This window comes from Rhipicephalus sanguineus, unplaced genomic scaffold, assembly GCF_013339695.2.
Source record: "Rhipicephalus sanguineus isolate Rsan-2018 unplaced genomic scaffold, BIME_Rsan_1.4 Seq2380, whole genome shotgun sequence".
In the NCBI taxonomy this organism is placed as follows: domain Eukaryota; kingdom Metazoa; phylum Arthropoda; class Arachnida; order Ixodida; family Ixodidae; genus Rhipicephalus; species Rhipicephalus sanguineus.
Genome location: NW_023614838.1, coordinates 8,326 through 29,299, shown reverse-complemented (window position 1 = coordinate 29,299; position 20,974 = coordinate 8,326). Strand labels below are relative to the sequence as shown.

General features: G+C 47.3%; 1 pseudogene; it reads right to left on the bottom strand.

Annotated features, from left to right (window-relative positions):
- Positions 1–727: 727 nt before the first annotated feature.
- Positions 728–20,089, bottom strand: LOC119376820 (DNA-directed RNA polymerase III subunit RPC2-like; annotated as a pseudogene).
- Between the last annotated feature and the right edge of the window lie 885 nt (positions 20,090–20,974).

Here is a 20,974-nt window from a genome sequence, read left to right as displayed (position 1 = left end):
CCCGCGTGTTCGCGTAATGCAACATGATTGCTGACTGTTTTGGTTTTTTCGGGAAATCACTTTCTTATATCTGAGGAACCTTCAAGTGTTTCAGTATAGAAATATGGTGTAAGTAAACGAAATTCTTATTACTAGGTATGTGAGGAGGTGAAAGGGGCACAGAAACGAATACTTCTTAACAGTACCAAGAATATCAAGTGCCCAAAACCGGGTGTAATGCTGTATTTTAGATACGTCATCTTAAGGCTGTGTTCATTTAAATAACTTTTATGACTCCAAGCAATTTCTTAAATTATGGTTCCTGTGACCAACTATTCCGCATGTAAACCACGTTCGAACCATCCAGTACATTGTTAACACGCTCCACAGATTACTTTAGCTCTGGAATTACGTCCTCTATGTGGGTTGTCACCTCTGTACAAACCTAGCACAAATAAGCAGCCCTCAGGAAGCAGAGGAGTAAAATTGTGATCAAAGGATGGAATCACTGACTGTGTAAAAGGCAAAGAAATCTTTCAGCGCTCAAGCTGTGGTCCCAAAATCTAGCACGTTACAGCTTCGAAACAGGCGGCAAATAAGTAGGACAACCAATAATTAATCACGCCTTAACCTCAACAAATCTGTGCATACCCGACGCTCCGCAAATTGAAAGCTACATTCAAAGGTCAATTCGAAGCTACATTTTGAGGTCAATGGGGCACGAAATGACGCGGTCACTATTGCCTACCTCGCAGGCATCGCTGGACAGCATGAGGCGCTCTAGGAGCAGCATGCTGGCACCGTGTCCGATGAGGCAATCGCGCTCCATCTCGCCCAGCCGCAGTCCTCCGTCGCGTGACCGACCTTCAGTGGGCTGCCTAGTGAGCACGGCCCGAGGACCTCGTGCTCGGGCATGCACCTTGTCCATTACCATGTGCTTCAGCTTCTGGTAGTAGATGGGGCCCATGTAGATGTACGCCGACAGAGGCTCTCCCGTGATGCCAGAGGTCAGGCAGTCCTTGCCCAGGTAGTTGAAGCCACGCTGGATCAGCTCTTCCCCCACGTCTTGCACCTGCGTGTACAATATTGACTAGCGTAAATTGCTTATTTCTCCTGGTGAACTGGTTCACCAATTATCCTGTTATCACCTCGAACCAAAACCCCTAGCACAGGTATGTGCCACAGAAACTAGGCAAACACCACTACTCTCCTATGGTCCACCAAAAGATTTGGAGAACGCTTGAGCTTCGCCTTCGAAAGAAGAATTCGATAGCGTAATCGGGCCCCGTGGGCATCGCCTTCAACTGCACCGCAAGGAAAGGAACGTTTGTGTGCGTAACACTGGCCGTTTCAAACTATCCTAGAATGCCTACTGGATTTACATTTGCGGAATGCCCACTACGCCATAATTCTTCCTTTTGTAAAATGGCGAAGTACCAAGAAGGTGTCCGTGATGTTCCATGCTCACCTTCGCAGCTGCACATATGGTAATGGGTGGGCATTTTGAAACCAACCCCTCGTTTCGCAATCAATGTGTTTTGACGCCTATGGTGATTCTACAATCCTGCCACGCAATATTACATGCGTTAAAGAGACTCGTCCAGCTACGTTGCTTATAGCGCTTTTTTTAAGAAGCAGTTTCCAGCACTGGCGTAGCTTAGTGGTAGAACACCTCACCTGCTTGCCATGCAGAAGGCCTGGGTTCGATTTTCGCGTAGACCGAACATTTTTATCGTTTTAGTTATTGGCATCTCTCTCAAAAGTTTGCTCACAACGTCGATTTGTTCCTCACAACCAAGGACGCCAACGCGAACACCGACACCGCAATTTCTGCGAAACGAGCTCTTTAACGCTGTCGCGTTAAAATGAAGGTGACACACGGGCGGCTCAACTTATGTGCCACACATATTGGGCAAACCCACTGCACACCACTCCAAGCTCATGCGGCAAGCCAGACAAGACGAAGCATGTCACAAAACAGAATACGCGGCAAAAGAACGCACGTTACTCAAATGACTTATCGGAATCGCGCACGAAACGCCAAGCGCATGTGGCAAAGCCAGGCAAGGCAGCGCATTTCTCGGCAAATAGTTGCATGCCACTCAAATAGAAAGTTTTAACGAATTATAAGCCAAATTTAAAACCGTCTTTCTGGACAGACAGTTGAGATTTCGTTGCAGGGTTTGTGATCGGCTTAAGTTCGGAACCCTGTGTCACCTCTGTGTAAATTATAAGCAGCTTCGCCGGTCATGCACCTTCACAGAGAGCACTATGGCTACTCAAATATTGAGGTTCCCAGGATTACTAGCGTATAGTGGCACGACTAGATGGCAACGGGTCGTCGAAACCTGCAGAATAACCATCGATGTCAGTCTCACCTGTAGCGCTCCGCATACATTTTCTGCAATGTAAAGACGATCGATGTTACTTTTTTGCGAATATCAGTGTGTAAGCTTACAAGCAAAGTCAGGTATGATGCAGGCCGTTTCGCAGGTGGTGCGATTTCATTGTAATGAGATTTCTGTGCAGCGCGTTAATGTGAGCAGGACCTAAAGCTTGTCAAATGCAACGAAAAGAAAAGTCAAACCAGTGCCAACCTTAGATCCCCCAAATGCTGTGCCGTAGGGGAACTTCCCATGGAGGACACCCGCCTTTCCCGCCAGCAGTTCGATGAGCTTGCCAACAGTCATTCGGGAGGGGAATCCGTGCGGGTTCATGATGAGGTCGGGACAGATGCCTTGGTCATTAAAAGGCAAGTCCTCCTGCTGTGCAATGAGGCCGACCACGCCTTTTTGACCGTGTCGGCTGCTGAACTTGTCGCCGATTTCGGGGCAACGCGTCTGTCGCAGAAGCAGCTTCATCAGGAACGACTCCTCCGCATTGGAGGTGATGAGTACCTTCTCCACATATACGGGCTCCAGGCCTTGGTACACCAGGGGTATCTGTGTTCGTGCAAAACGCCACAGCATTATCCGTCAATTTTTCCTGTGGAAGCAATATATGCCACATGAAAAGAAAAATCCGACGACCGGCGTTAACATCGGATGGTGCCAAAACTCACGCGACCAAGTGATGATGCCAAGTCTCAATGTCTATTGAAACCGATCTGGCCTACACAGAAAAACCGACTTTGCCCAATTCAGTAATTGAGTTTACGCGCGAACAAACTTCCGGCTTGACCAACTTCCAAAATTTCCAAAGTTAGCTCGGCCCACCCTGAAAAATGTCGGCGATCCACACCCAATAATTTTACTTTGCCCAAATGAAGCACATGATCAAGCGATGAGGTAGTGTGACAGTGCCGAGTTACCTGAACGTCGAAATAGTATAGACATCGATATAGTTCACACTTTTAGACATGCTATGCATAAATACGACGCCGCCTCGCCAGCTTTCGCATTCAAACCATGTAAAGACAGAGTTAGCGCGGACTTTAGAGGAAAAGCTGGGCTGAAAGAGTTCCAACCACAACGTTAACTTTGTTAATGATAAGATTTGTTAATTCTTATCGCTATTTCTTACAAAACATTTAAATCTTTTGTACATAGAGGTAACAATAATGACGATATAAATCAAGTGTTTGCACGTATTATAAGCGTACGTACACGGTTTGATGCTTATGGTAAAGATCCGATTAAAGTTTATAAATTTACTGCGTTTTCAGACTTCTTGGGAACATGGCAACACCTGATCCACATACGCTCGACATCACAACTCCTTGTGTGTCTTGTAAATCGCAGTGCATCGTCGTCTGCGCTTTACATTCACATGTACTCAACTAAAGTCGACTTTATGTGACACTGTTTCATTAACTCGTTCAACCTTCTGTAACACATCACTATACATTCATGCCATGCAACCTTTTTTTTCTTCAAGCTTACGGGTGTCTTGCTGTTACTATACACTCTAAACGGGGTAAGCAATAAATGTGATTTTGTGCACCGATAGTAATTGTTGCCAAGTTTAGAATTTATGCACTGGAAGCTAATGTAACCCTTATCATATAGGTGCACAAAATCACATTTATCGGTTACCACGTTTAGAGTGTACCAACAGCTTTCTCGTACTTGAATCGCGCAAAACATCGAACAGTATGCGCGTTATTACGTGCATCCCTTGCTTCGGGACTACCTCAGTGAATAACATGCATTTCACGGACGACGCCACATGTCAGAAAAAAATTTATTCGTGGATATTTTGGCTGCAAGTGTATATATTTTGTAGAGTAATCCAATTTTAAGATTTCACATGGTGCTGCTTATTTCGACATGGTATGGACGTACCATGTCGAAACATTTGTTGGGTGAAGGTATTTGTTGACTTGCCTACGCGTGGCTGTAATGTTCTATGAACTTCTCTGCTTTCTCTTAAAGTTCTGCGGCACTGCTATTACTCTAAATGCCAACCAACTCGCCCTGTGTTCCACTCTACTGCAGAGGCGTATAGATATGCAACCACACGCGTTAGCCACAGTTCGAGGCGGCCCCCATATCATTCCGGTTCATGTTCTTTCTGAAGCAATTCGAAAAGAAGCATACGGACACACGCATCCATAAGGCATACCGTCGATGCGATTCAGGCACTGCGCGACCATGGCCTACGCTGTCTACTTCTGGCTCTAACTCCGTCGAGTGGTCAGAGCGCTAGAAGTATAAAGCCGTGTTCCAGCAGGCTAGGCGCCTGCACACGGCTTTATACTTCTAGCGATGCTTTAAAGCGCAGTTGCACAGAAAAAGGCAGTTAAACTGGACAAGGCGCGCACCTACTAGTGGTGGCGTAAGCGCACATGACACCAACGTATCACCAATCCACATGTATTAGGTTACCATTGAGGCACTGAAGCTCTTTCTCTGATTGAGCTACAGAATAAGCGCTGAAGAATTTGCCTTGATTATTGCTTATGGTCATAGCTTTACAAACCTCTCCGGTGACCTAATATTTGCCCTTATAAGGTACGCGCGCACCACCGAATGGCGGAGTACAAACGCAGCTGCGGAAATTGTACGCCATATACCCGCGCGCCACTTGGGTGTCAAATGCCACACGATGCTCTCACAAGCTGTCATCAAGATACCGCTTTGTTCGTCCAATATAGCATGTCTCGTATGACAGTGCTACATTTCACACGACGCTATAATCGTACAAGCAACGTACTAAGTCGCGCGCTCGTTCCGGATTGAGTGCATTTCCGCCTAATGTCCGCGCTAACAATAATGGCCACGATTCTGGGAGAGAAAATGCCACTGGCACTGAACACTTCATTGCAACCTTATTCTATGTGCTATTAAAAAATGCATCGGTGGCGGAGTCCTGGATCTGCCATTTAGAATAACAGAGCAGACAGTAAAATTGCGAGTTCGGCGAGCTGGTGACAGTTCATCCAAACGTGCAAAGTAGCGCATGGAGGCAAGACACAAAAGAAAGAAACGAAACGAGAAGGGGCAGTGACATTGCTAGCATGCCCTTCATCAGGCTCGACAGGATTCGATTCCCGAAGGAACTGATAACGTCAGTGGGTAAAGGCATCTGAAGAAGGCGAGGGGTGTTGGTTAGTGGACTTATGCACTAAACTTAAGGCGTTTACATTCGTATTGTATGCAGTGTAGATATATACGACTTTAGAACTACTACGCTGTTTCAAGTATATCACCAAACCTCCCCCTCCCCCCCTTTCTTTTTTAACCTTCCAACTCTTCGGCGTATCAGCTTAAAGGGAAGGGACAGTATCATTTTTCTTTGCTTTTATGTTGCGTTATTTGCGGTTCTCTTCTTAAGTATTGCCGTTACTTTGTTTGCTCGACTTCCAGTTGCTCGTTCAGCATCCTCTATTGTTTGGTTGAGCATGTAGAATTCTCAACCGTACAATACTTCACATTTCGGTGATGTAGTAAACTCAGTGTATTATTGACACCAACTCAAACACTTGACTGCAGAACACTTGACTACGCAAGAACCTTCAAGAAAACAGGCAGAGAAATCACAAACCTCTTTGTGCTCCGCTTGTACAGGCGGTGCAGTTTCGGGTGCAGTGGCGCTAGCTGCGGGAACCCACTTGTTAATGAGCACCTGGCGATTCTCGACTCTGGAACCCGGGCGCGCAATGCCGTCGTCGTCAAGGACCTGGTGCTTCCAAACCGGCATCATGTTGAAGCTGTCTACGAGCGGCCCCATTATTTTGTCGCTGGTCTGGTTTGTGTACTTTTTGATGACACACTTCTGAGTCCTGTACACCTGGCACCGGCCGAAGCCGCGATCAATAGACGACCGGTTCATTACGATGGCATCCTCGATATCGTAACCGCTGTAGCTCATTACAGCGACAGTCGCGTTCTGGCCGGCAGGCAGCTCTTCGAAGTTGATGAGTTCTATGGTTTTGGTCTTAACCATTGGGCGATGCGGGTAGACCAGGAGGTACATCACAGAATCAAACCTGTTCCGCTGGTTGAGGCCGATGGTACCCATCGCTTGCTTTCCCATGGCACATTGGTATGTGTTTCGCGGCGACTGGTTGTGGTGCGGATAGGGGATGATGCCTGCGCATACTCCGAGCAGACTGAAGGCTTCGATCTCCAGGTGCGTAGTCTGCAACGTAATGTCCTGCTCACGGAGTGCAATGTAGCTGTCGTTTTCCTCGTTTACATCGAGGAACTCGACGATACCCCTGTGAATGAGGTCGTTGAAGAACAGGAACCCCCTTGTGAGGTCTTCGATGTGGGCGTTGGTTAGCTTTGGGCGCCCCTTCTCGACGATGATATACGGTCGGCACATGCGACCGCCGTCGGCCGAGATATACACGCAGCGCTGCAAGTGGCTTGTGTGCACGGACACAAACTCCGACAGGTGGCCCGACCGACGAAGGAGGCGAAGCGTCTTCAGTAGACGCGCAGGGTCTTGCGTGACGCCCTCTATGTTGCCGTTGAGAAAGACTAGGTAAACCGACAGATCGGAGAGTTCTTCGCCGTTGAGCAGTCGCAGGTCTTCAACGCCGAGGTTCCGGAGTAGCCGCACTATGAACGCTTCGTCTACGTCGGTGGTGATGTGCGTCATGAGAGCAAGGTTCTTGACGAGACCACAGGCCTCGCCTTCGGGTGTGTCACTGGGGCAGAGCATGCCGAACTGGGATGGCTGAAGTGAGCGGGGACCGGACACTTTTCGAGTTTTCTCGAACTGGCTGTTGACCCTCGTCATCATGCCAAGGGCCGAGATGTAGGAGAGTCGTGTGAGCACCTGGGTAAAAGCGCATGCATTAATGCTAGCGACACTTGCTTCACAGGACAATCAGGCTATTATTGGACAAATTGCCTTCACCGTGGCTATACGTACAAACGCTTCAATGCTTGTCCTAGGTGACCCAATCAGTGTCTGAATAGGTTACCTTATAATGTATTCATGTAACAGTTATTCCTCAAAACAAGATTTATTATTGCGGAAATCTCAACATATGTATTGAACTTCATAACCTTTTCTAGGCTTGATGCAACAAATTAACTTTGTTCATGACTTGAATACGAAGAAATTTCTTCCTGCAAGGACGGGCGCAATCAGGTAAAAGTTATGCGGGCCAAAGGGGTCAGTGATGGATTGTCTATGCAGGTGTTTGCAAATACACCTTTGAAACAGCATACCACGCTATACTACTGTAGGCTATAGCGATGAAATTCGACAACACCAAAGTGAGCAATCACATCTTGGCGGTCACTGACAGGTAACTGCATTGCATGTCCAAGACACTAGAATGTACGCGTACTGGCTAACAGTGCGGTTAAATAGGAAGTAATATGTATATTATTGAATGCATAAACCCGGATATCACATATTCTGCTAACGGTACCGAAACCATCTTGTCAGAACATATGAGTGTTGAAGTACATATCCTGGACCAATATGCAGATCTACAGGAAGATAATGGTAGGCTTCCCAACACAGGACATAAACTTGATGAGCAAATCGCTTTGAAAGTAGGAAGCAAGGAAACGGCCTTTCATTGTTCCCTCATGGCAGAAATAATTTACGACGGGCGGAAATAAATGAGAATTGACGTTGAAGAGATTAGCTGCTTGGAAAACAGTCATCAACGTAAAACTTTGAAAGGAAATATACAACTGGAAAATTACACAGAATCGAAGTTGGGCAGATCAAATTTAAACCTAAATCTTGGCACCAAAGTCTAGAAAGGGGCAGGAAAAATACGCAGCAAGGGCCAGTATTACAGTGAGCTGTTTCATGCAATGACGACAGAAATATGGACAGACAAGCGAAATATACGCTTGAAAGGAAAAAAAGAAGAAATCCCAGTAGAACAAGGAATTTCGGGATGCGTTTGTGAAACGACGCAAAGCTTCACCAAAGTATATGCAAGCAAAAAAAGAGTAGTGGCCTGAGGATCAAGTTCACAGAAAAGGGGAAATGCGTATAGTACAACTGGGCATAAAATGACAAATATATCTAGAGAAAAAAATAAGCGGTTCCTATTTTGCTGAAAACAAATATCAAATTTAAAAGTAATTGTTGGGTGTCCAAAACTCGCTTAGGAGGAGGCCGCACTTATAACGTTTTGGAACCACATAAATTGCTGAACATACCTCAAAAAAAGGACAAAAAGCCTACACGAACGCAAGAAGTAGAAGGAATGCACCACAGCGCTGCACTCACAACTGAAGCTCTATTGGAAGTACATTTGCAGATAAATACTACCATCCTCACACCCATGTGACCAGAAAATGGAAAAGACAACACCACCGTTCATCGTGATCTCAAAAAATTACAGGAAAACCACGTGTACATGCGATGAAGGAAGTGTTAATACAGCGTGCTTTCTAACAATGCAGACTCGCTATCATGCCAGCTAAAAGAGGGAGCAATGAAATTTCCTTCTACGGGCGTACGCGCGCTTCTGTATTTTTTAAATCAAGCTGGATGCTGACGTGTTTTGCTTTATCTGGTCACATGGGTGTAAGCGTTGTAGTGTGTATTTGTAAGATGTGTTTCGAAGAAACCTTCAGTTGCGAGTTCAGCACTGTGGTGTGTTCCTTCTACTTCTTGTGTCCGAGTCGTTTTTTTAGCTGTTTACCCTTTCTCCAAATATTTTCAACAACTTTCACCGACTGGCCCAGCTTTCGATTCTTCCACATAAATTCATTAGGAGGGAACTCTGCCCCGGTACAGCAACATATTGTGGATACAGAAGAGAGCAGATCAGAAGCACACTGGGCGATGATTTTCAACCCATAAGCCACCGTCGAACTTCCGAAGAATAAAAATGTGATTTCCTCGAAGAGTAACAGTACGAACGAAAACCCAACGAAATGAGGGCTTGTTCTTGAGAATATCAAATAGAATAACGCGGAGGAAGAAATTCCGAAGATCAGAGCCATGGGATCAGATGGTGTTTCGGTCAGTCTCATGACCGGACTAGGCCGGAACAGTAAGGACTGTTGAAAACAATAGGAAAAATACCTTACAGGAGAGGCGAATGCCGCACAGCTGGCGACAAAGTAGGACTAACGGCACTACATGGCGTTTATACAACTTTCTGGTTGCTACGCAGTGTACAGTAGTATCTAGAAAAAAATACCTTTATACATTGCCCTTTCCGGACATTACTCGTGCGCATAACAACGTTAGTTAGGGCACTTTATGGCATATATTAAATCTGGCATAAGTGATGGCTGCATACAGCTTTTGTGGAAGACGTATTGAGTAAGTTTGTGCGAAGTAGGAAGTAACAATAGGCTATGAACTTGACGTAGACAAGGCCCTTAGGCAGGGATGTACAGTGGGGATGGGAAAAAACGCCAACAGCGCGGCATGTACATTGTCTTCTGCTTCGCATTTCAAGCAGTTGTAGCCTGTATGGTAATAAAAAGCCACTGCAGTCATCCACGACACAATCAAGAAACATTCTAGCATATTTTTATAGCCACCAAAGCCAAAGCGTGATTAAAACAGCGCGCCGCGCTGTTCGCGTTTCTTTCCATCCCCCCTGTACGTTGTCGTCGCTCTTCCTGATTTGTTACGTGGCGAGGATGGATTGAGTGCTACAATGGTGTAACATTGCTTTGAATCTGTCACGCAACGTCAGGCGGCATGACAGAGCTAGAGCTCAATTGATTGCTTTATTCGCTGACAGCCAGTGCCAGGGGCGTAGCGAGGAATTTTTTTCGGTGGGGAGGGGGGGGGGGGTTCAACCATACTTTATGTATGTTCGTGCGTGCGTTTGTATGTGTGCGTGTATATGCACACATGCAAATTGAAAAATTTCGGGGGGGTTTACACCCCCCCTCCCCCCCCCCCGTGGCTACGGCCCTGGCCAATGCAGCATCTGGCTAATATATGCCAGCAGGAAGGTGAAGCTCTAGGGTATAAATTTAGTGTGACCAAATACGGACAGATGGTATTTCAGTGCAGAAAGGAACAGGCAGTACCAGTGCAGGGTCAGGAAATGCCTAAGGTAGCAGATCACGGGTATTTAAGAGTATGCGCAAACAAGGAAAATATATGTGCGGAAGCGCAGAAAACAGCCACTGCACTAAAGGGACAAATGAATACGGCAATAATGGAATGCAGAGCACTGCGGGTTCACTATAGACGCGAGGTGATTCGAGGTCTGTGGAAAGGTGTGATGGTTCCATCCCGTACACTGGGAACCTCGGCGACATCTTTTGACGCCAGAGATGCAATCGTACCTGGACGTGAATCAAAGAACTGTGGTACGCCTCGTGGCGGCCGCTATATTTGTGGTTTTACTTCCAAAGGCCACAATAATATTACGAGGCATGCCTTAGTGGAGGGCCCGGAAGTTTCGTCCACCTGGGGTTCTTCAACGTTCACCTAAATATAAGTACGCGGGCCTATAGCTTGTTGCCTTCGCCGAAATGAGAGTGTCGTGGTCGCGTTCGAAACCTCGACCTTCGGGTCTGCAGCCGAGCCCCGTAACCATTGTACGACCGTGGCGGCTCTATCGCCATCATGTTCATAGGGATAAGAAAAACACACCTGTGTGACGCCAATGCGCTCCATTTTGAATCGCTTGACAGTCCAGTTTCCCGTCGCAATAGCCATGGAGAGTCCCTGGGTAATCAAGTTCTGCCGGATGTACTTGACCACGTCGAATTGCGTTGCCCGAACCTTCGGGATGCATTTCTCTGCAACCAGTTTGAGCTCCCCATTGAAACGCTTGAACAGGTCTTCAAAAAGAAGCGCCAACAAGGAGCCGGCGAGCTCGAGCCTCTTGTTGCCGTAGTAGTCGCGGTCGTCGATCAACTCCCTGTTGGACTGGGCGTCGATCACCCTCCGCACCATGATGGCCAGGTAGAAGCACTTGATGCGGAAGTTGAAGTCTTCCACCGGAACGTGAGCCAGCACAGTGTTGGCGAGAATATCTCTAGCTTCGTCGACGCTGGACTTGCGCTGACTACCACCGCCACCTGCTTCCCCTTCTCCCGCAAATTGCATGCGCCGGTGCTTGAGCCTGTTGCCAAGGTACTGCAGGGCTTGCGTCTGCGTGAACACCTTGACACGATGACTCTCCTCTAGTGATAAAGCTATCGCTGCCTGGACGTCTTCGGAGGTGCCAATCATCTGCACGATGCTCTGGTCGCACACCAGGCCCATGGCCTTGAACACGATGGCCACCGGAATGTCCTCCGTGAAGCAGTTGTGCTTGAGGACGTAGCGGCCGTGTTTGGCACCAATGACGGTGCGGCTTTTACGCTCGTGCGTGGAACTGGTGACCTGGAACAATAATCACGATAATGAAATCCGACACCTATGCTCCACCTGACTAGAAAGGACAAAGCAATGAATGCGATGACAACAAATTGGAATGTTATATGAAGGCTAGCAGATCACTCCTTTGGCATCTGACCTGGCGTGAATCAACAAAATGCTGGCGCAAGCAAACGCGGCCGCTGCAGCGAGTAAAGCAACGTTCGTGCAGTCAGTTTACTGCTTCAAGCAAACTGCGTATTGACAGCGCAGCACGCAAAAGGTGTGAGCCGTCTTATGATCCCTCAATATAAGGCGCGTGCGACCACACACCGCCGGTTAAACTACACGGTCAATACCGGAGCCACGCAGCCCCCCTCCAAGAACCTTCACCCTCATGGAACTGTCGCGCGACGGAGACATCCGGAGCCCTCCCTCTCCGACACGCTAGGCATGTCGCCTGCAAAACGGAGAGCCGCTTCGACGCATAGCTGTCGTTGTTAGGCGGATCTACGCGCAACTCTGGGACCTAAAGTTACCATATACACTAACTTTCGGGAGGGTTGGGTAACAGCGCCACGAACTAGCGGCGGTGAAAGACGAGAACTAGCCACGAAGCGCAGGCCGCAAAAAACAACGCGCGCGTTGTCCCTCAAGCCCGGCCGTGGCTCGTATTCGAACAGGTCTTCTCAACTATCGTGTGCGTTCTACACAATATTTGCGTTTTCTCTGTTCAAGCAAATACCGCAGTTTGTATGGCATGCGTGATTGCAATGGCAAACGCGTGCGGCGTTCGTCGCATGAGGTTTCCATGCTTTCATTCCTGAACGTTTTTTTTTTTTTTTTCGACGGACACGAATAAGTCTTGGTATACGAGTCGTACACAGCCCCAGCGTAACAGTAGTGAAGGCTAACAAAAGTGGACAGTATGCAAGTACCTACAGTCGTTTCGCGACAGAGTGAGACGCGATGCCAGACTATATACTGCCTTCGATATCGGCCGGCGTTTTCTCACGGGTGAGACGGAGGAGCCCTGTGATCCGAGTCACATACAGCTTCGTTGTAATACTCGCTAACACTAGCCAGTGCCAACAAGTTCTCGTATAGTATATAAGTAAATAGCGTAATTTCACGGCTTCGTGAGGCGCACTGCCACACTGCACTGTCTTCAGCATCCGCCTGTATTTTTTGCCGGAGGAGAGAAAAAAACCTCATATCCTACTTTTGGAGTTGCCCAAGGAGGTTAAAAAGAAATTGCTGGAGTGGCGATTATTGCGCAACAGTGAAGCCGTGCCCACCAAAAGATGGCGGCTGCGCCCGCCATCTTAGTAGGGGCACGATAAGCCATCGACGCTTGGCGAAGGAAAGCAAGCTTTTTCCACGCACGCCAGGCAAGTTTAATATGGAAATTTTTACGGGTCAGATACTGCTCCAAGTGTGTCTTTGTGTTACTAGCTTTCCTACATAAGCCTCAAGGTCATGGCAAATTTTAAATGCGAAGCATTTCTTAGCGAACTTCTGCGACTTTGAGCGTATCTATCTATCTATCTATCTATCTATCTACTATCTATCTATCTATCTATCTATCTATCTATCTATCTATCTATCTATCTATTCTATCTATCTATCTATCTCTATCTATCTATCTATCTATCTATCTATCTATCTATCTATCTATCTATCTATCTATCTATCTAGCCGCCTACGACTTTGTGTTCTCCTGGCCGTTTGGTTAATCGGATGTATACCAAAATTGGTGTGTCATAACATGACCTTATTACGAACATAAATGACTGGTCATATCATGAAAATCATGACACGCATGTCATGAACAGCATGATTTACATTCCACGGCCTTTGGGCTCCCTGGCCGTTCCGTTAATCGGATGTATACTAAAATTGGTGTGTCATAACATGGCCTTATCACGAACATAAATGACAGGTCATATCATGAAAATCATGACACGCATGTCATGAGCAGCATGATTTACATTCCATGGCCTTTGGGCTCTTGCGGCCGTTCCGTTAATTTCATATATTCCAAAATTGGTACGGCGTGACAAGAGTTCATGACGTATAATGAGATGTCCTAACATGCAAATCATGACGCGCATGTCATGTGCAGCATGATTTACATGACATGGTCTCGGTACGCTCGCGGCCGTTTAAATGAAGGGATACATACGAAAACTGGTATGACGAGACATTTCTGTATGACGAACATAACTGACACGTGGTAACCTGAAAATCATGATATGCATGTCATGTATGACATGATTTACATGCGACGCTCATGGCGCACGCGCGGCCGTTTCGCTAGATTGATATACACCAAAATTGGTATTGTGCGATGTGACTTTATGAAGAACATGAATAACAGGTGGTAGCATGACAACCATGACATCCATAACATGTATGTCATGATTTACATGCCACTCTCATGGTGCATTCGCGTCCGTTTCGCTTGCGTGATATACACCAAAATTGGTGTTACGCGACACGACTGTATGACGAACGTAAGTGAGACGTGGTAACATGAAAATCATCACATGCAAGTCATGTACGACCTGATTTACATGCCACGCTCATGATGCGCTAGCGGCAGCTTCAGTGGATTGATATACACCAAAATTGGTATTGTGCGATGTGACTGTTTCAAGAACATGAATGACAGTTCGTAAGATGAAAACCATGACATTCATGTCATGTATGTCATGATTTAATTGCCACGCTCATGATGCATTCGCGGCCGCTTCGCTAGCTCGATGTACACCAAAATTGGTATTGCGCGAAGCGACTGTATGACGAAGGTAAATGAGACGTGGTGACATGAAAATCATGACATACATGACATGCATGACATGATTTACATGTCATGCTCATGACGCACTCGTGCCGTTTCGCTTGCTTGACATACAGCAAAATTGGTGTTGCGCGACGCGACTGCATGACGAACGTAAATGAGAGGTGGTAACATGGAAATTGTGACATGCAGGTTATGTATGTCATGATTTACATGCCGCGCTCATTGTGCATTCCCGGCCGTTTCGCTAGCTTGGTATACACCAAAATTGGTATTGCGCGACGCCACTGCATGACGAACGTAAATGAAAGGTGGTAAAATGATAATCATGACATGCATGAAATGTACGACATGATTTACATGCCATGCTCATGGCGCACTCGTGGCCGTTTCGCTAGATTGATATGCACCAAAATTGGTATTGCGCGATGTGACTGTATGAAGAACATGAATAACAGGTGGTAACATGAAACTATGACATGCATGCCATGTATGTGATGACTTACATGCCACGCTCATGGTGCATTCGCGGCCGTTTCGATATTGATATACAGCAAAACTGGTATTGCGCGATGTGACTGTATGATGAACGTTAGTAACAGGTGGTAGCATGAAAAACCATAATATTCATGTCATGTACGGCATGATTTACATGCTCTACTCATGGTGCACTCGCGGCCATTTCGCTCCTTTGATATACACCAAAATTGGTATTGCGCGATGTGACTGTATGACGAACATAAATGAGAGGTCTTAACATGCGAATCATGTTATGCATGTCATGTACGGTATGATTTACATGCCACTGTCATGGTGCGCTTCCGGCCGTTTTGTTAACGTGATATATACCAAAATGGCTATGGCATGAGGCGAGTGCGTGATGAAAATAAACGACAGGTCATGCATTTATATACCAGAATAAGCGTTTCCTTGGCATGGTGTACACTAGATTGTGCATGCATGCGTGCATGGCAAACATGCGATATATGGTGGACTAGATAGCATGGCATGAATGATTTCATTTGGCTCAAAGACAAACAAGACAATGTATGCAGCTCTTTGCTGGCTGCTCCGCATTACATCGATTCCCACAGTGCGTGGGATCTGCCGAATTTTTTATTGGTGAGCAATCGCCAATACTCCTCTGGACGGGTTACTTTTGTCGGCAACAACGATCTTTTATTTTATAATTGAAGTATTATTTATACTAACAGATGAAAGCCATTTGACCACTAAGTAGGCATCATCAGAAAATAGCATGTTTCCGAGCTCTTTGGTGGGCAAAAGCTGGCTTCACTTTTGTTGGCAAGGCGTTGCGAGAGCTTCCACTCCAGATATTTTTTTTAAAACCTCCTTGGAGTTGCCTAAGTGAAGCGTTGCGTTTTATTTTAGGTAGCGGCCGTCCCTGGAACGCCGTTTTTTCAGACGCATCCGCACGGCTTGCTTCGCGTTGTCGCTAGTGCTCGTCAGCGTCTCCGCTGTCCCATCACACGCGCATCCCGCGGCCACCGAAAAGCGTGTCTGGCATCAAAATTTTGCATAAATTGCGACTTTTTCTGATCAGTAAAGTGGGCTTCAAATCTCCCTGTGGTCTTTAAATCTAATCCTGCGGAGAGCTTTTATCCCACTTCCACGAAATCCAACGAAGCCTTCATAGAGAGTGTTGCTTTCTACGCTGGCAGAACGCCGTCATGTAGGTCACATTGAACAAGCATGGATGCATAGCGCAGTGTTTAGGACACTCGCCTATCGGAACGTGGGGGCCCGGTTTCGAACCTAAGCACCGGAGTGAAAGCTTAAAGTGAAAGCCTTACGTGCCTCATCAAACGCGAAAATTAACTGGAGTCTCGCGTCGGCGTCCCCCATAGGCGGCGTCAACACGAGTAGTGCAAAAAATTATCATCACGTGATCACGTCATCACGACGTCACAGATCGCCAAAATTTGTGACGTCATCATGACGTCACTGTCACGCCAACCGGTGACGTCATCACATGACATCCCTACTTGGTCGAAGGTGGGCCGATCAATGAAGCAGTGCAAAACCAGCCGAGGTGCCTCCAATCCTGAAGGCAGTGGAAAACCACGTTAGGTGTACAAAGCTTTCAAAGGGGTGGGGGGGCGGAGGCGGATCAATACTTCAACTCAAGAAGATAAAGATGGCTTTCGCCTTCGAGTTATTTGGTTGAATACATCAAGGACCCTGCGAGTTTTGTTTTTGTTTTTTTGTTTATTTATAGCGCTGATCGTCTTATGTAACAGACAGGCGGAGGGAGGGACGGGCGGTCATCTTTCTCGTGAGTGGACATAGAAATGCTCACTCATTTAAATTCCCGAGATTCAATTCATATACTTAGCTGCAAAATAGACAAGCGGGGCTCACCACGTCAACATAAGATCGCTTCCTTGCCTCCGGCTGTTCGGACAACGCTGCGCTCGCGAACGCCAGCCGAGACGAATGGAGAGAACGAAGCTCTCATTTTGGAGGCATAGTAACGAGCGCGTTCGACCAGGAAATCGGAGCCATCAGAACGTTCTGGGCTCAGGTGGACGCTAATAAACGTCGCTCCGAATTAGGAGTCTTGGTCAGTTCTGGCATTTGCCATACATTCAGCAAACGTATATGTAATTCCTTCTAACAGGTACAATGAGCCGACTTCAAAAATTATCCGCAGACCACGCGCCACCTTATAACATCCAACGATAAACCACAGCTTCCAATGTGGACTTCTGAAGACCCCCTTAAAAAGCGCTTTTTGAATTCTGAGTTCCGGCATAGTCGACACAGTGAGCACAAACGCAAATCACGGACGAAAAGAAGTGGATAGGGACCGTGCGCTTAAGCCCGCCTCATTTCTTCTCTTTAGTACTGGATGTCTATTCATTTCCTCATGCCATGCTACACTGGCCGTATGTAATGCATTCCACCCTGACTACGCCACTGAACTAGCCGGCGTGCAGGAAAACAACACAGTGCAAGCTGTCTAACGTGTCAAGCTGAAAATTGGCAACGATGCAGTGAGCGTGACCACATTACAGCGCATGCTCACCTGGCACATGACTCCGGTCTTGCGGTCCTCCTCGACGAACATGCGGTTCTTGGAGAGCTGCTCCTGCATCAGTATGACGCGCTCGACGCCGTTCACCACGAAGTAGCCGCCAGGATCGTACGGGCACTCGTTCAGTTGGGACATCTGGAAGTGCGTCTTGTCCGCCAGCACGCACTTGGCGCTTCGCAGCATGATGGGCATGCGGCCGATGGGGAAGTCCGATCGCTGGACGCGCTCCTGGCCGCGGGTGTACTCGATGTCGACCACAATCGGCGCAGAGTACGTCATGTCCCGCAGTCGACACTCGTGCGGCGTCGTGCGACGTCCTACCGTGAAATCTTCCTCGATGTTGGGCTCACCCACGCGGATGTCCAGGTACTTGAGGTAGAAGTTCGGGTCCGCGTCGCTGGTGACGCGATCGTTGGCGCCGCATTATGTTCTTAAGCTCTACGTTGATGAAGTGGTTGAAGGAGTCGATGTGGTGCCGCACCAAGCCGTTCATCTTGAGGAAAGCAGGCAGAAGCTTCCACTCTCGGATAAGGCGTTGATGGGGTCGGCCAGCTGGTCGCGCGACAAGTCTTGGCCACCGCTTCCGAAGAGCCAAGCCATTCTAGTATATGTCGCCAGCCAGACGCGTTCTGTGTTCGAAGGCTCCTTACGGAAGGCGGTCGCGTTTTGGTGACGTTCTCTATCGCCGGTGCGTCAGGCGTGTTATCGAGTAGCTTACAAAGAGAGGACTGCTTCTCGGCTGCGCTTAAAGCAGACGATGCACGGGATAAACGGAACCAGGCTTTGACCGGAGCGCGTGCAACGCTTGCGCGTGAAATGGAACAGCAAGACCACGCAGTGCGAGACGCATGAACCAGCGCCTGCAAGTTTCCGCTATTTCTTTTTCTTTTGCGGCGCGTGTAGCGTTTTTGTTTCCAAACGTAGGCCAATTTGCTTCACCGGCGAGTAATGAATGTTCCGCAGCGACAAACATTTGTGAATAATTCCTGGGTGTTCGAATGCTGTCTACGGCGGCCGCCTCTCCCGCGTCATCCCGCTTTGCGGAGCGACAACTTACCTGCCAAGCTGCCACCAGGCGCCGTACTTCTCGTGGTGGTTCCTGGGACAGCACCGTTTCCTCGTACAGAGAGACGGACTGCTGGGGCAGGGATCACCACCACCTGATAATTTGTTTGACTTCTGACAGCCAACCCTGCCGCCGCCGTCGATGATACGTTACTGACTGGGATATAGTTCGCAAGGAACACAACACCTCTGTCGCGGGTACGCCGTCTCTTTATATGAATTTTTAGATGTCTAACCATTCCTATCCGAGTCATCGAGAAAACTCTCCGTCCGTCCCTCTGTCACGTAAGAGGCGATCATCGTCATGGAGAAATAAATGAACAAAACAATATCAATTATCTTGAAGCAGTGGGTACCCGGGCCCGCACACTCGGAAAGGCAAGCGTCTTAATCACTGGCCTACACACCGTCCATATATCTGAACAATGCGAATGCGTGAACCATACATATGTAAAAAGAGAACACTTTCTATGAAGGCTTCACAGAATCTTATGCCAGTGGAATAAAATACCTCTCTAGGACAACATGTAAAGCCGACTCGGAGCATCGCACACGCAAGTAAATTATAGGCTTTGCGAAGGATGCGTAGGGTGCGTCTTCTCAGGACGCTGTTTGAGACGCTGACGAGCTTTGGAAAGACAATGAAAGACGCCATACCGATTCTTCTCGAGTGCAGCTTTATTGGGGCGGCTGCAACCTGCAATGAAACTCTACGCTTACGCATCACTTAGACAACTGTCAAAAGAAATTCTACGTAGATTTTTTTGTAGTGTGATGCGAAACTACAATCGGCTGTACGCGAACTTGAATTGGGCTACATCATTCATACGGAAGCAAGCACTGAAATAGCTGGTGAAACAAACTTATATATCAATCAAGTTCACTTGTGTGTATTCGCGTTTACTAATCCTTGCATAAAAAAAAAATACGCCAACGATTACGATACTGCCTAATGCGAATTCTGAGCGCACAGCTTCGTGTTGGGGCAAGGCCAACCGTGTTTGAAGTTTTGGCTTTTCGCATGATATCCACTACGCCTTAAATCATAATTTTTGTGATGTAGGACAGCACCCACAACGCCATTATTCGTCTTTCTGCGGATAAGCGTGGTACCCGCTACACATCTGTAAGGTATTATGTGCGCCTTGTTGATGCTGCATGTGGCTGATGACAATGAAGGATTATGGCTGAACACTTTGCAGTGGGTGGGAAGCATTAAACCACAAACTCGTTGCGCAGTTAGCGTTGTGTGATGACTGGCTGCCATTTGACTCTTTTGCCACGCTATATTGCATAGGTTAACGCGATTCCTTGCCCGACGTGACGCCTGTATGGTCTCTTTTTGCAAATGTGTTTCAAGCACCAGCGTAGCTCTGGTTATAGAGGAAAGGTGGTGAGGCCGAGCGCCTCACCAAGATGGGGTACCAGTCCGGTCTAAGGTCTAGTTCGTCATAATTGACTTTTAGGTGAACAACCATTCGAATAAAGTGTATGCTTGAAAAGATTGTGGGTTCTGCGCTACGGTCTTGCACACGTGTCTTCCATAAGCTGTGTATATCCATGAGGAAAAACATATCATATGGCGCTTCATCAAGCGATGTAGGAAAAGATAGCGTACAGTGTGAAAATAATGACAAATCTGTTCTTCAGAGCTCGCTGAAGAACATCCCATAACTGAACACCGCCTTTGCAGCTAACAAAGCAATGTTCTATTGTCTTCGGCACATCACGTAGACGGCAGTTAACACGATATGAACTCTCGCTGTTGTACTGCACTTTGTTAGACGTCGAGTGTTTCCTTAGTAACGCTTGAGAGCTTATTGTCGCTATGTGATTGCACTATTTTTTTCATTCTATTTGTACCATTTTAATGTTCATCGTAATACTCATTTTAATAAATACCATGAAAGAAAAAAAAAAGAACCAGCGTGGCTCCATGGTAGAATACGCGACTGACAAGCAGAGGTTCCGGGTTCAAATCCCATGCGATCCTGGGTATTTCTTTTTCATTTTATTTGTTCATGTCTATCGGTTACGCCACGGACAGCGACGGCGACGCCGCTCAACGCAGCATCGGGCGCCTAAGAGCAACGTTCTAAAACAAATCCACGCTGAATCTTCACTGAGAGTTGTCTAAGTGCTGCGTGAGCGAAGAGTTCTTTTGAAGGCCTCGGCGGTCCCTGGAACGCTGTTTCCGGGCGGCAACGGCATGACGTCTATATCATCTCCTTTCCAGCGTTCGCCAGCGTCTGCAATGGCGCCATCAGAAGCCGCACCCCGCGACCATCCGAAACGCGAGTTTGGCATTAAATTTTCGCAAAGTTTTAACATTGCTGATGTGTAAAATCCTCCATGTGGCTTGA